The following is a 7,650-nucleotide window of genomic DNA, read 5'->3' on the forward strand; positions in this document are numbered from 1 at the left end:
TATGTGACTATGTCCAAATAAAGTACTCTACATAGATACACTGCAGATATCACACAGAAATGCAGTTAACAGTTGAAAAATTAATCAAGAATAAAGTTATTTAAGTGACGAAGTAAAATGTTTTATTCCTTGTGCTCACTTTGTTGTTCCAACGTAAAGCTGATTCTTGTGAAAGCAGTGGATGAGAAGAGTGTAACTCCCATCGCACAGAACAAAATACAAGAACAAAAGAGGTGTTTGGAAAACAAAACAGACAATCCCAAACAGAAGCTGAGGTCAGACAGGAAGAGCCTGGCCAAGTGACGTATTTAATCTGTGTCTGCGTGTCTGTATTTCCTATTATGGCTGTGCTGCAGTGCAAAGTAACGCAGCAATCAACTAACGTCGTGTCTGACTTTCTTCCGTATTTACTATGTAGTGTATGATTTAACTGTTTTCCACACTCGCTGAGCAGCTTAATATATTATTCCCCAATAGTGCACCATAAATCTACAGTACAACTGACGTAAACTACTGCCACACTAAAGCAAAGCAATACAGAGTGATTTGTTTCAGTTCTAAAGAGGAGCCGTGGTGCATTAATACAAAAACGCTTGAAATACTTCGGTGTTGTGGTTTCAGTTCATAAAATAGTTTATAGATTAGGTTTGGCAGGTCATGATGGTGCATTATCTCCCTCACTGCTGCCCTATAAATTGATTATACAGAACCACCTATCTGTTACATATCAAATAAATGAGCGAGAAGACGATTTCAGACACAACGCAGGAGTTCAAATTCAAACTCAAAATGAAATCGGATTTACAATTGCCTTATATGTGGAATCATGCAACAAGCCGTCAAACAGACTTCCATTAGTCTAGCAAGCCAAGAGATATTACAAGCTAATTACAATTATGCAATTGTAAATGTTTCGCTCATTGATACAATTTTTATATTATATATTATATATTATATATATATATTTATTTATTTTTGGGTGACGTTCAATGAAGTAAAGGGTGCCATTCTGTGATTGAGGGTGCAATTTGTGTCACACTGATTTTACCTTGTAGGTAAAGAAAAGAAAAGTTTAATACTCATTTACAAGGGCTAAATGGCCCTTAATCATGAAATCTTTCAAAAGATCAATCTTATTTTCACATCAATGATGATTGAGTAACTGTCAACAGTTCGGGGGTGGGGGGGAAGGGGGGGAAAATGCAGCATCCACCTAGTCATGATTCAACTGTGTTTTGAAATGCTAAATATTTAATCTAGGCTGTAGGTGGTGCTGAAAAACACAGTGTGTAATTTATGTAGGTGTGTATGCACTGCATCATGTAATCTAATCCTCCCCATTTGGGCCATGGCACTGTAGCTTGGCTAAAAGCAGTATATGGCAAATGCAGTGAGCTTCTGTTGACCGTAGAGTTGAAAGAAGCCATGAAATTACATGCTACTTTGCAAGTTGCAGCATAAACATTCAAAATGTTTCACGGAAACCTAAATATGCCAGGAAAAGGAAGTCATTATGACACCTATGCTGTCTTGGCTATCAAGGTGGCACATGATTTTGGGCTAGCAAACCCAAAATTGTTCACACAAGTGGAGGAAAAAATAGGATGAAATGAGAGCAGAGCTAGTTCCTATAACTCCATGAGCCAAAATATGGTTTTAATATAGTGTTCTGACTGCTTAGCAGAGTCTTGGAAATTATCTCTTGCACACACAAGTTATAAAACCAAGTCCTTCTTAGCAACTACTTAAACATTATAAAAAGACACAGTTCATTGTATATCATTAGTCTACCTGTGAACCAGCATCAAACCTTCCCTTCTTCCTCTCAGACCCATGTTAGGTCTGTGCAGAGGCTCAAAATTAAACTACACTTGGAACCCATAATTTGGACTTTTGTTGGTCTGTGATTTAATCTAGAACTCAACAGATCCCTTTTAAAAAAATAATGCAATACTGATATAGCTCTCATCTGATTTCCTCTTAGTTACTAAGCAAACTCTCAGCAAACGTCTGTGGTCAAGTTATGCAAGACATCAAAAACATTTTGGTGGCACGCTTTATATTAAAAAAAAACAAAACAAAACAAAACAAAAAAAACCATACCTACTACATGACATGAGCAAAAATAATATACTGTAAACATAAACTTATGATACTACAAACATGATGCCACTCTTTCCTACACTTAAGTAATTAGGGTCCTTAGGTATATTCTATATTTTATTTATTTTATTAACTTCAAGAGAGAGAGAAAAAAAATAGATGCTGTTTAGCAAACAACTAATTGGAGGTGCTTTAAAACACTCTAGGACATGCGGTTATTGAAAAATAATCAACTCTGGGCTGGTAACATTCACCCTGCTTTGCATCAGGCCACATCACACTACTACAGCACCAATTATTTCCTATAACCCCACATCCTGTTGTGTTTTATAGATCCCAAAGAAAGACCACAAATCTCTGCTACCACTCCTGGCACATCCCTGCACCACACCTCATCTTCCCTTGAAGTTTCATTCAAACCAGTTTAACAATAGAGTGATAAAATGATTAAATATTGGCCTGCATTAGTGTTGTATTGTGTCATGATTTAATAGTTCAAGCTCCTTACTCCAGTGATCGTCATCCCTTTTGTGTCCTGTTGTGACTCCTCAAAAAATGTAGCTTGAATTTCACAACACCCCCCCCCCCCCCCCTCTGGACTCACCGTAAATCATACTATAGCAACCTCCATTTCTCCTCCAGGGGATGTAGACCACAATAAAGCATTTTGGTTATGCAATCCACTACTGTCTCACTCAAATATAGTTTTTTTTTTTTTTAACATTTCAGCACAATTTGATGTTTGTTTCCTTTTGGTGTACAAGTATGTACAAAAAGACTTTTGTAGAAAGATTTGGTATTACATTTTTCTGTTAATTCTCTCCACCAGTCTGTGCATTTTAAATAGTTGATTAATATTGTGTTACCATGATTTATTTTTATTTTTATTTTTTTAGAAAACTTAAAATAGTTACACCCTTAGACTAGATTACAAAACTGTAATGCTGTGGATGGATCATGTGAATGTATGAATGTTCAAGGTTTCTTCCTCGTGTGGTCTCAGGGAGTTTTTCCTTTTTCAACTCTGGCTTAAAATTCCTTCTGAATAACAAAAATAAACAAACAAAGAAACCCCCCAAACACAATAGAAACCATCACAGAAATTCTAATGATTTCCACTACATATACCATTAGAAACCATCAGCTAACCATTAAAACCAATACTTAATGGTATCCACTAAACAAAACATGTCACCAATAGCAGTCAACAAATTACCCGTAGAGACCCACAGGGACCATTACAGCTTCCATTAATTCCAATTATAACCATTACAAATTATGAGCGTTTCTATTGGGGTTTATTTTCCCAGAAATTTGTGTTTCCGTAATGCTGCTTTGTGACAGTGTCCATTGTTAAGAGCACTATCCAAATAAACCTGAATTAAATTTAAACAAACAAACAAACAAACAAACAAACAAACTAAAACTCCAGAACTAGTCATGGTGCTGTCTGGTTTAAAAATAATCTGGTTAAAGGGCAGGAACAATGTATATTTTTCAAGTATATTGACTGTCCCTCACACACACCCTTTCAACCTTGAGCATTGTTTAAGGACAAACTCTACAAAGATAACGAGGAAACACAAGTTATGCAGGTCAGGACATTAGCTCCCTGTTGTGTTAGAGCATAAGAAAGCATAAAAGCACCACCAGGTAAAGTCAATACTGGACCGTTAGACATTTCTGGCTCACTAGTCTACATACAAAGTACTGCTTATACACCAGGAATGGTTTAGACACCTTATAGATAAAGAGTTTTATACAAAACAAACCATAAAAACCATTTTAACGTCTAGCGTTAGATTACCTGAATGATGCACAGCTGTTTATGGTTAAAGCACAACCATGGCGCGCGCGATTAAGTCTATCAAAGGTCTCGTGCTTGTCCAAATGAGATCCAACATGACCTTCGTTTGTTTGTAGCAAATCACGGGGAAAGCATGTTAAAGTAATTAAAGCAGAGTAAAGTAAAATAACGAGAACATGGACTATTTAAGGCTGATTAAAATTATTGATTAAAAGTCAGAAAAAAAAGTCAATTTAATCTTCACAACTCCCGTTTCAATTATAGGAAATGACCCACCTTTTCCTTTTCAATTGCAACACAGGATTCGTTTTAGATTATGTTTGGATATTCTGCAACGTTTTATCCGTTTGTCTCTTCAGAGTTTCTCCAGCCGTCCCCTAGTTCCTTCATAGTCATTTATTTCTTTTCGGCACTTGGAAAAGCAGCCTACTGCCGACTACGCGCTACTTTGAGAGTTCCTGAGCATCTTTCTGCGCATGCGCCGAAGCAGCATCAAGAGGGAAAGTTTTCCAAAGTTCTTGATTGACAACTGCGCATGCGCATTTTGTCCAGCTTAGTATGACTTTTGTGGAAATGGATTCATTAATTTCCCGCTTTTTTTTGGTCATGTTCTGAAAATAATACCCCCGCTTCCTTCAACTAGCAACCCGGCACATTTTCTTTAATCTACATGTTTTCTTTTTTATAGGATATTTTCAAGTAAATGGCTCCCTCTTGTGGTCGTGTAGGAGATCCACATGTGACCCACATATGCCACTATACAATATACAGTATTGTAGGCACGCCTACTATTTAGCTACACTTATTAACAATTATTAATCAGGTAAACCGACTACATGGGTTTAATTTATTTTACGCCGATGTAGTAAGAGCACTGTTGATATTATTTGTAGGACCACTACTTATATCATATGAATGCTGAACCCGTCTTATATCAAGTGTCAAACACTTGATATTAAAAAACATTTCCCTAAACAAGAGCCCTAGGCCTTTAAGCCAACACAAAACAGGAAATGCTGAAAGCAACCTTTACATAAGGCTCAAAATTAAATCAAGTTCCTCAGACTCATATGCAAATTGAGTACAAAAAGAAACGCCCCCCAATTTGTATGGCACAAAAAATATTAACTTGAGTGCAGCGCCGCTATATTTAATGAACCACTAAGAATTTTAGTTAAGTTTATAACCTATACGTCGTCTTTCAGCTCGCTTCGAGACAAACACAAAGAGAGAGAATAAGAATAACAAATAGGCATCAGGTGCCACTTTGTAACTAGCTCATTCCCTCACACTCCCCCTACAGACTCCTGCTAAAGGACGCACGATAAGTAAAAGACAGATTTCTTCTGATTTGATTTAAATCCATGATTGCCTCTGCAGTATTCTGTTTATAATCATACACTCATGAGATGGGGAGGTGTTTAACGACAGGAGATGCAAAACCTCAAAACACTCTCCAGGCTTGATTGGCTATGCTTTCCCCTGAGTAACCCGGATGTTGACATGTATTTATTATTATTATTATAATGTTTCCATCCATCCATCCATCCATCCATTTTCTATACCGTTTATCCTACTGGGTCGCGGGGAACCTGGAGCTTATCCCAGGGAGCATCGGGTACAAGGCGGGGTACACCCTGGACGGGGTGCCAGTCCATCGCAGGGCACAATCACATACACATTTACACACCCTTTTATACACTGCTGCCAGTCTTGCTGCTATACTTGTGCTGCTACATTACACAATAGCTTACAGTTTACATCCCATGTTCTGTGTATTTACTGTCCTGTGTATTTATTGTTTTGTTCTGTGTATTCTGTGTATTTATTGCTTTGCACTCATCTCACACTGTTGTATATTGTACTTTATGTAGTCTTGTGTACTGTTCTGTGTTGCACCATGGTCCTGGAGAAACGTCATTTCGTTTCAATGTATACCAGCTATATAGATGAATGACAATAAAAACCCACTTGACTTGAAAAGTGAATTACTGAATTGGAATATGTGATCAGGGAAAAAAAAAATCACGTTTGAATATAGATACTTAATTTTTGAATTTTTAAAATGTGAATCTCTGAAAACTGAAAAAATTGTGAATTTCAATCAGGTTAATTCAAATGCTCTTTTAAGGAAAGTGATGAGGAAGACATTCTGGTTTGTCAAATGCTGCATGTGACTTGTGACCTCTTTTACCTTGGATGATGCTGATAATCAAAATGATTATTAACATTTCCTATGGGTTGTTTCCATTACATTTCACTGCGACCTATGCAAATACCCACAATGCAATGTGTTTGTAACTATTTTGATTCTCTAGCTAGGGAAACTCAATATTAATAGCCATGGTTTTGGAATTGGATGTTCAACAAGCGCATATGGGTTTGATGGTCAGGTGTCCACATATTTTTGGGCATATAGTGTATCAGACCAAAAAAAAACCCAAGTCTACTTTTCACTTAAGTGGCAAATGGCACACTTATATAGCGCTTTTATCCAAAGCACTTTACACTGTATTTCATTCACACACATCAATGGTAGCAGAGCTGCCATGCAAGGTGCTTAGTTGCCATCAGGAGCAACTTGGGGTTCAGTGTCTTCCCAAGGCCAGGAATCAAACCGCCAACCCTACGATGAGTGGACAACCCACTCTACCAACTGAGCCACAGCTGTCTACCAAAGCCTTCTACCAAAGTGTGCTACCAAAGTTATGCAAACAAGCACAATTTTTGTTTTGCAGTCAAGCACAGTAAGAACAACCATTTTTGTGGAATATTTGTTGTTCTCTCATTAAAAGTTACTAAAAAATTAAAATTAAAATTTATTTAGAACAAATAGATTTCCTCCTCGTCTGCCACCTCCTCCTCCTCCTCCTCCTCCTCCTTCTTCTCCTTATCCCCTCCTCATGTTTACGTTTCCTCCCACTGGCCAGATATATTCTTTTTCTTATTATTCTTTTTGTCCACCACCCCTGCCTTCTTTTTCTGTTTCTCTTTCTCCTCCTCGCCATCCTCCTCCTCCTGCTCCTGGTCCTCCTCCTTCTTCTCCCCATACTCAGGCTTATTCCCATTGTCCAAAAACATTCTTCTTAATCTTCTTCTTCCTCTTCTCCACCTCTGCCTCCTTTTTCTTCTTCTCTTTCTCCTCCCAATGCTCAGGTTTCCTCCTATTGTCAAAAACATTCTTCTTAATCTTGTCCTCCACTCTGCTTTCCTTTTCTTCTTCTCTTTCTCCTCCTCCTCTTCTGCCTTCTCCTCCTACTTATTCTTGTCCTCCATCTCTACCTCCTTTTTTCTTCTCTTTTTCCTCCTCCTCCTCCTTCTTCTTCTTCTTCTTCTTCTTCTTCTTTTACTTGTCATCTTCTTCCTTCTCCCTCTTATGCTTCTCCTTTTCCTCCTTTTCTTCTTCCTCTTCTTCTTCACTTGACATGTAGGACAGTTAAAATGCTCATGTGCATGGGTAATATAAATATGGATCGGTAAAAAAAAAAAGGTTTAACTAAAATGAAACAATATCAGCAGGGTTGTTCGCTTAGATGCAAGCAGATTTACTTGTACAGATGACATTTTGATCTGCCTTTGTAATATCAATCCTGTTGCTCATTTCATTATCAGTAAACATAAATAATAACAGATAGTATTTTCTGATTAAAATGTCATTATGCCTGAGTGTACAGCTGTGAAAAATGAAATGTGATTGTGGAAACCTGGAACATACACTGCCTTTTTTTTTGTACAACCAC

General features: G+C 37.5%; 1 protein-coding gene across 1 annotated transcript in view; it reads right to left on the bottom strand.

Moving 5' to 3' along the window:
- ppfibp1a (PPFIA binding protein 1a) overlaps nucleotides 1-4,389 on the bottom strand; it is a 28,481-nt gene extending 24,092 nt beyond the window's left edge. Inside the window, exon 1 of the mRNA XM_053650408.1 lies at nucleotides 4,187-4,389. The gene's annotated coding sequence lies outside the window, so the exon portion shown is untranslated. The remainder of the gene's footprint in view (nucleotides 1-4,186) is intronic.
- Nucleotides 4,390-7,650: the final 3,261 nt, after the last annotated feature.

Source organism: Ictalurus furcatus, chromosome 19 (assembly GCF_023375685.1).
Source record: "Ictalurus furcatus strain D&B chromosome 19, Billie_1.0, whole genome shotgun sequence".
NCBI classification, from domain to species: domain Eukaryota; kingdom Metazoa; phylum Chordata; class Actinopteri; order Siluriformes; family Ictaluridae; genus Ictalurus; species Ictalurus furcatus.